Source organism: Pteropus vampyrus, unplaced genomic scaffold (assembly GCF_000151845.1).
Source record: "Pteropus vampyrus isolate Shadow unplaced genomic scaffold, Pvam_2.0 Scaffold33, whole genome shotgun sequence".
Lineage (NCBI taxonomy): Eukaryota > Metazoa > Chordata > Mammalia > Chiroptera > Pteropodidae > Pteropus > Pteropus vampyrus.
The window spans coordinates 8,353,436-8,360,299 of NW_011888814.1; the positions used below are offsets into that span (position 1 = coordinate 8,353,436).

Below are 6,864 nucleotides of genomic sequence, written 5' to 3' on the forward strand. Positions count from 1 at the left end.
GGCAAATAACGTAAGTTAGATGTCAAAGGAATAATATCTTTAAATGTCTAAGAGCAAATAACTAGCAAACCAGAATTTATACTTAGTCAAACTTAGCATTTAAGAGTAAGAGCACTTTAAGAAAGAATAAAAATAAAAAATAAAATAAAATAAATAAAAGTAAGAGCAATTATGGAATGGGAGAAAATATTTGCAAGCCATGTATCTGATAAAAGACTTGTCTCCAGAATATATATAGACATTTCTCCAAAGAAGACATACAAATAACTAATACACATATGAAAAGATGCTCACTATCATTAGTGGTTAGGAAATACAAATCAAAACCATAAAGAGATATCACTTCACAACCATTAAAATAAAAAAGAAAGACAATAAAAAGTCTTGACAAGAATGTGGAAAAATTAGAACCCTTAAACATCGCCAGTGGGGTTGTAAAATAATTCAACCACTTTGGAAATATTAAATATAGAGTTATCATATGACCCAGCAAGTCCATTCCTAGTTACATGGCTCAAGAAAATTGAAAACATATTTGTATAAAAACCTGTTTACAAATATTCATATCAGCACTATTCATAATAGCCAAAGAGAGGAAACACTCCAAATGTCCATCGACTGATGAATGGATGAACAAAATGTGGTATATCCATACATTGGAATATTATGTGGACCTAAAAAGAAATGAAATTCTCATATATACTACAACATGGAAGAGCTTGAAAACACGCTAAGTAAAAAGAGCCAGACATAGGAGGCCACATGTTTCATGATTCTTTATATGAAATGTCCAGAAGAATATTCTTTTGTATGAAATTTTAAAACTGTGCAAAAAAAGAATATCTATGTATCTATCTGTCTCTAAAGATCTATCCATATGCAGCTTTTCTTTGGAAGGATGCACCAGAGACTTATTAAAAGTGATTGTCTTTGGATCTAGGCAATGTGTGGCTAGATCTCAGAAATGGGTGGGAGACTTTTAAAATTATTATTATTGAGGTACAATTCACAGATATTAAATTCACCCTTTTAATGGCCATTAACTCTGTGTTTAACTTCTTGAGGAACTAGCAAACTTTCTCTCCTGAAGAAGGGACCTCATCTACATTCCCACCAGCAGTTTAGGTCGGTTCCAATTTCTCCAGTCCCGATCAATCCCTGTTATCTTTTTTTTTGCTTTGTTTTGTTTCATTATTGCCTCTGGGTTTGATAATCTATAGGAAGTGGCATTAAATCTTGCTTTTATTTATATTTTATAGAGTTGATGACCTTTGTGTAGGGCTCACAGGGTTGGAAAACAAAAGGCTGCTCTCTGCTCACCCTTCAGAATTAGGAAATCAGCCTTATCCACACTAAAAAGGTCCCCAGTGCTATTTTCAATGTTTCAAAAAGTCTGATGTAACTCATACACTCCTTCTCAGCAGGGTTGCTAGGCTAACTGAAATGTCAAGTGATTTAATTTTGACTAGAATTATTTAAATTACATTTAGGCTGCTTAAGAATAGAGAATGCAATTCGTTCAATTTTTATCGCCAGCTATTAGCACAAACCTGGCTTACAGTGAATGTTGAAGTGAAGGAATAAATAATTATTTGCTTTCACTTGCTAATCAGAATCTCTGATAGGCAAATTTATTTTGCAGACAAAACCAAAATGTGGATTCATGGCTGAAGGCTAATAAGGAGTCTTCAGTGTGAGAGAGTGAGAGCCTCTGCCTTTGGAAAACCCAGAAGTGTGGCCTGTCCCCAAGGTCACTTCTTGGGTAATGGTAATGGGAAGGCTTCTCTTCTAAGGCCTGTGCCTTCCACCTGAACCTCTGCTCTCAGCTCACCCCTGGTCTGGTCCCAGATATCCTCAACCCCTAGAAGCCTACTGTCCCACAGCAGTGACCCCCTCCCTCTTCCTCACTGCCTTATTCTCATCCTCCTCCCCGTGATCCAACACAGCTTTCTGGTGTCCTACAATGAGTTAATCTGACATATTCCTACAATGAGTTAATCTGACATATTCCTATCAATTCACGTTGGAACCCTTTCATCCCCCATATACACACTACTCTACCCTACCTGTATTAGTTTTCTAAGGCTGCCATGACAAAGCACCACAGACTGGGTAACATAAAACAACAGAAATTTATTCTCGGGAGTCCTGGAGACCTGAGTTCAAAGGTGTCCGCAGGGTTGTGCTCTCTCTGAAGGCTCTAGGGGAGAATCCTTCCTGCGTCTTCCAGCTTCTGGTAGAAGCTGGAAGTCTCTGCCTCTGTCTTCACATGGCCATCTATCTAAATTTTCCTCTTATTAGGACACCAGTCACATTGGAGGAGGGCCCACCCTACTCCAGTATGACCTCATCTTAACCTGCTTATATCTTCAAAAGCCCTATTTCTAAATATGGTCATATGGTCCCAGGGGTTATAACATCAACATGTATTTGGGAGGGACACAATTCACCATCCCCATAACACCATTCTAATTTGCTTTCTGCCATTACTAGAATTAGTGTTGCCTACAATATCTGGAGGATCGACAGTGTCGACATAAGAAATATCCTGTAGAGAAATTTTAAAAGAGTTTATTTGAGCCCAAACTGACAATTGTGGAGAAGCAAGAGCTCAATGCTCTGGAGAATGACAGTTTGATAGTTTCTTTTATGCCTTTGAAACTAAGGATTGAACACAAAGCAAATTACAGGAAGGTGGGAAAAAGCAAGGTGGGGACTGGATTCAGGATAATTAAGATCATGTGCCCTCCTGAGGGTGGTTATGGCTAACTTCAAAGGTATGTTAACCTAGACGCACAGAAACAATGGACAGGGCTTGCTTAAGGCGAAAATAAGCCTTTTACTAAAGAAGTTACATGCCTGGGGCGTGACTACAAACCATGACCTGCCCAGTTAGGAATTTATGATCAGATCACCCTGTGAGGTGACTTTCTATAGAACCCCTTTTTCATCCTCAATAGGGATTTCCTAGAGGTTCTGACTCACTGCCTCAGTTTCTGCCTCAGTTTCTCCACCACACATACATATCACTATAAGGAAAGCTGGTGCATCTAGCAAATGGCAAAAGACAGCGCAGCTGGGCTCAGCCTTAGCCCTGTCCCGCTGTGTACCATGTTCTTCAAATCGGGTGGCCTCAACCCTCTATTTAGGTCTCAACCCTGCTCATCTCATAAGGAATTCTGCCCCCCCCCCCGTCCCTCCCCGCCCCCATACACACTGACTCCATTTCCTCATTTGCAAATGAGCATGATGCTGTTTGGATTGTGTGTGCATGGAACATAGGAACGCAGGCACTTTCATACAGTGTGGATGGGAGGGCTATTTGACAGTACATAGCAAGAGCCTAAAAAAAGTTATGGCCTGTTGTTTTCACTCTTTGGAATTACTCTTAAGGAAATAATTGGAAAAGTATCCAAAGATTTAAGTGTAAGGATATTTATTGCAGCTTTGTTTATAATAGTAAAAAGTATAAACATTGCAAGTGACCTATAAATGGAGAATTGATTTAATTTTAAAGAGGTGTTAATTTGACTGACTTCTTTATTCTTACCTACAGTTCTTTTCTCTATACTACAAAACTCTTGCAGATATAAAAATAACATCTTTTAATGAAACAATTAGAAATTTGAACACTGAGTGTTTGATGATATTAGGAATCATTGGTATTTTAGATGTATAATGGTGTTGTGGCTTTGTTAAAAATGAGTCTTCAACTTTTAAAGATAAATACTCAATACTTACAGGTGCATTGATAAGCTGTGTGGGGTGTGCTTCAAATCATACAGGAGGGAGAAGGTTCACGCTTGTGCGAATGGGGCAGGATTGACCACGGGTAAAGCTGTGTCTGGGGCTGAGTGTTGGATGCATACAGGCTGTTCCGCTCTTCCGTGTGCTATTCTGTTCTTCTGTCTGCTCTTGTGTATGATCTAAATTCTTCATAATAAAAGCTAAACAAAAGAGATGTCTAATGGAATTCTGATTTTATTAACTCTTCTAGGGATCACAACTACTAAAGTTATCTTATTGACACTTCTCTATCTTTTTTTTTAACTTTTTAAAAATAAAGTTTATTGGGGTAACATTGGTTAATACACTTATATAATTTTCAGGTGTACATTATAATTTGGCATCTGTATATTCTATTGTGTGTTTACCGCCCAAAGTTCAGTTTCCTTCAGCTACCATATATTTGATCCCCTTTACCCACTTCACCCTCCCCCTTCCTCCCTATATTTGACCCTTTTTACCACATCTACCTTCCCGCTCCTCCCACACCCCCTACCCTCTGGTAACCACTAGTCTATAGTCTATGTCCATGAGTCTCTGTTTGTTTGTCAAGCTCATTTGTTGCTTTTAGGTTTATATCCCACATATAAGTGATATCATGTGATTTTCAACTTTTTCTGTCTGGCTTATTTTGCTTAGCATGATTATCTCAAGGTCCATCCATGTTGTTGCAAAAGGTAGTAAGTAGTATATCATCTCTTCTTATGGCTGGGAAGGAACTGGAGGGAGATCCCACCATTGGGGGAGGAAATCCAACTCTGGCAGGTGGACAACAGTCCTGGGAGAGGGCTCTGGGAAGAGGAAAGCAATAGTGTTCCCAGAGCGGGGGCCCACTCCGTCCTGCCTTGACAGGTTATGGGACCCCAGCTTTGGGAGCAGGGCGAGTTGAAATCTGGGCTCTGATGATAGCAGCAACTTATCAATCCTGTCTGGCATGTGACGATGTTACGGGATTGGGGAGTTCTAGAACTCCTGGACCTCAGTCCTTGGTGTCCAGTTGACAATGAATTGAATATGGACGCCCAGCAATTTGTAAGCAAGCTAGTTTTATTGAAAGCAAATGTACATTCTCAGATGAGAAAGCAGGCTGCCAAGTGAGGTCCTCCCGGAAGCCTCCTGCTTTGGCCTCTTTTATTCTGCCTGCAAAGCTCCGGTCCTCCCCTTGTCACAGTAGCCCTTCTCCTACTAGTCTTGATTGGCAGACAGATTTCTTACATAACCTTCTTCTCCCTGAGCATGCATATATAGTAATGCACTTGGTTTGCCCATAAAGGAGTCAAAGCTGCAATGTAACCTATTGTAATGATCACAGAATGAAGTAGAGGTGAATTCTAGGTCACGCCAGCTGCCTATGTTAGAGAATTTCCCTATCACTGACTCGCTTTTGTGTCAGGTCCGATGGGATGGTTAAGTCAAGGCTATTGTTCAAGGCTATTTTTCATTTTGGCTGCTCTGGGGAGGGCCCCTCGTGGAACTCCTCCCTCAACAATGCCCTTTCCTTGGTCAACCAGGCGTTGTAACTTGGGGGCTTAGCAATTGCAGGGGTTCCAGGACTTTGTCTTTTCTCCAGAATGATTTTGACCTGATGGCCTTTCCACTAGGGGCCTCATAAATGAAGCCTTTCCCCCAGGAGATAGGGTAACCTTCACAGTGTACCCCCTTTGTGGGAAAGCGCTGTTCAGGTGTGCTGGCCTCTGCAAGCTGGGGGGACAGACAACTTCCCTTCTTTCCTGGCTTGGAAGAAGGAAGGGAGCTGCAGGCAGCCCATGTTTACTATTTACCAGGTGATTCAACCAAAGAACCTGAACTTCCTACAGTGAAGGACTCAGCACACAGTTTCAGGTGCACAAACACTAATAGTCACATGCCTCTTGACTACATGGCATGCACCAGGAGGCTATGAAAGCCACATGCCCAGGCACTCCAGGTCACTGACAGTGAGAACATCAACAGGCTTTGAGTCACTGACAGTGCAAAGGCTCTTCGTGTACGCCCACCTGCCCCCCAGGCTCTACACTTACCACTATGCACCAAGCTCATTCTTCTGAGTAGCCCCCATTTTGAGTGAATCCCAAAGCTGCTGGTTTTCTTTGCTATGAAAGAAGATTCTCCATATAGCTCTTCTTCCTGCTCCTTGAATTCCCTGTTCTGCAGAGAGAGAAGAGGCAAGAGACAGCTATACACGTTTATTACAGCAACTTGAGGCAAAGAGGCTGCCAGGACACCGTAAAAGCACTGAGTTATAGAATCTAATCTGATAGAAGGAATCTTTGAGCATTAGCTTCGTCAGTTTGTTTTACTGGTAAGGACTCTGAGGCTGGAGAGGGGAGATTCGCTTACTGCTCCAAGCTGAGCAGGACGAGCCTGAGTTTGGCAATGTGAGTGGGATGGGCAGAGAGTGCTCAGGTTTAGTCTAGCTAAAGGGTTTAGTGAGCTCAGGTGATCACTAAACCCTTTAGAGATCTTTAGGGCTTATAAGTGACAGGAGACGTAATAAGAGATAACTACTGAACGTCTTGTTTGTATAGGCACAAACTAAGGATACGATATACTTTTAAATCTAAACCTTTCCTTTCAAAATAATTACAATCTAACAGTGGAAATAAATAATAAGTAAAATGTTCATAATATATATGTGTATATATATACATATACTTTTTATGCCTACGGCACTTGGTCTTCCTAAGTGGTCTCCCATCCAAGTACTAACCAGGCCCAACCCTGCTTAGCTTCCGAGATCAGATATCAGGCTTGTTCAGGGTGGCATGGCCATAGACCATGGACTGTGGCTCCACTGGGGCAGGAACCCAGGACTTTCTGCGTGTAAAGCAGACGTGCTAACCGCTACACTATGGAACCACATCCTGTTCATAATAATTTTTAAGAATAGTACAAGAGGTTCTATGGACAAAACATGCTTATCAATTGAGAAGCATGTGTTGAATGCTGTGACATTAGGAAGTGATACTTCAATATGCAAAAGAATCAGGGTTGGGGGACTAGGGAATTTTCCAGGGACAAATGAGAGCTGGGAGCCTGAGATATCCACTGTTTTTTAGTTGCCTTTCAGCATCAGTT

At 41.2% G+C, this 6,864-nt stretch overlaps 1 pseudogene; it reads right to left on the reverse strand.

The window, feature by feature from the left end:
• Positions 1–6,447: 6,447 nt before the first annotated feature.
• Positions 6,448–6,563, reverse strand: LOC111738032 (annotated as a pseudogene).
• Between the last annotated feature and the right edge of the window lie 301 nt (positions 6,564–6,864).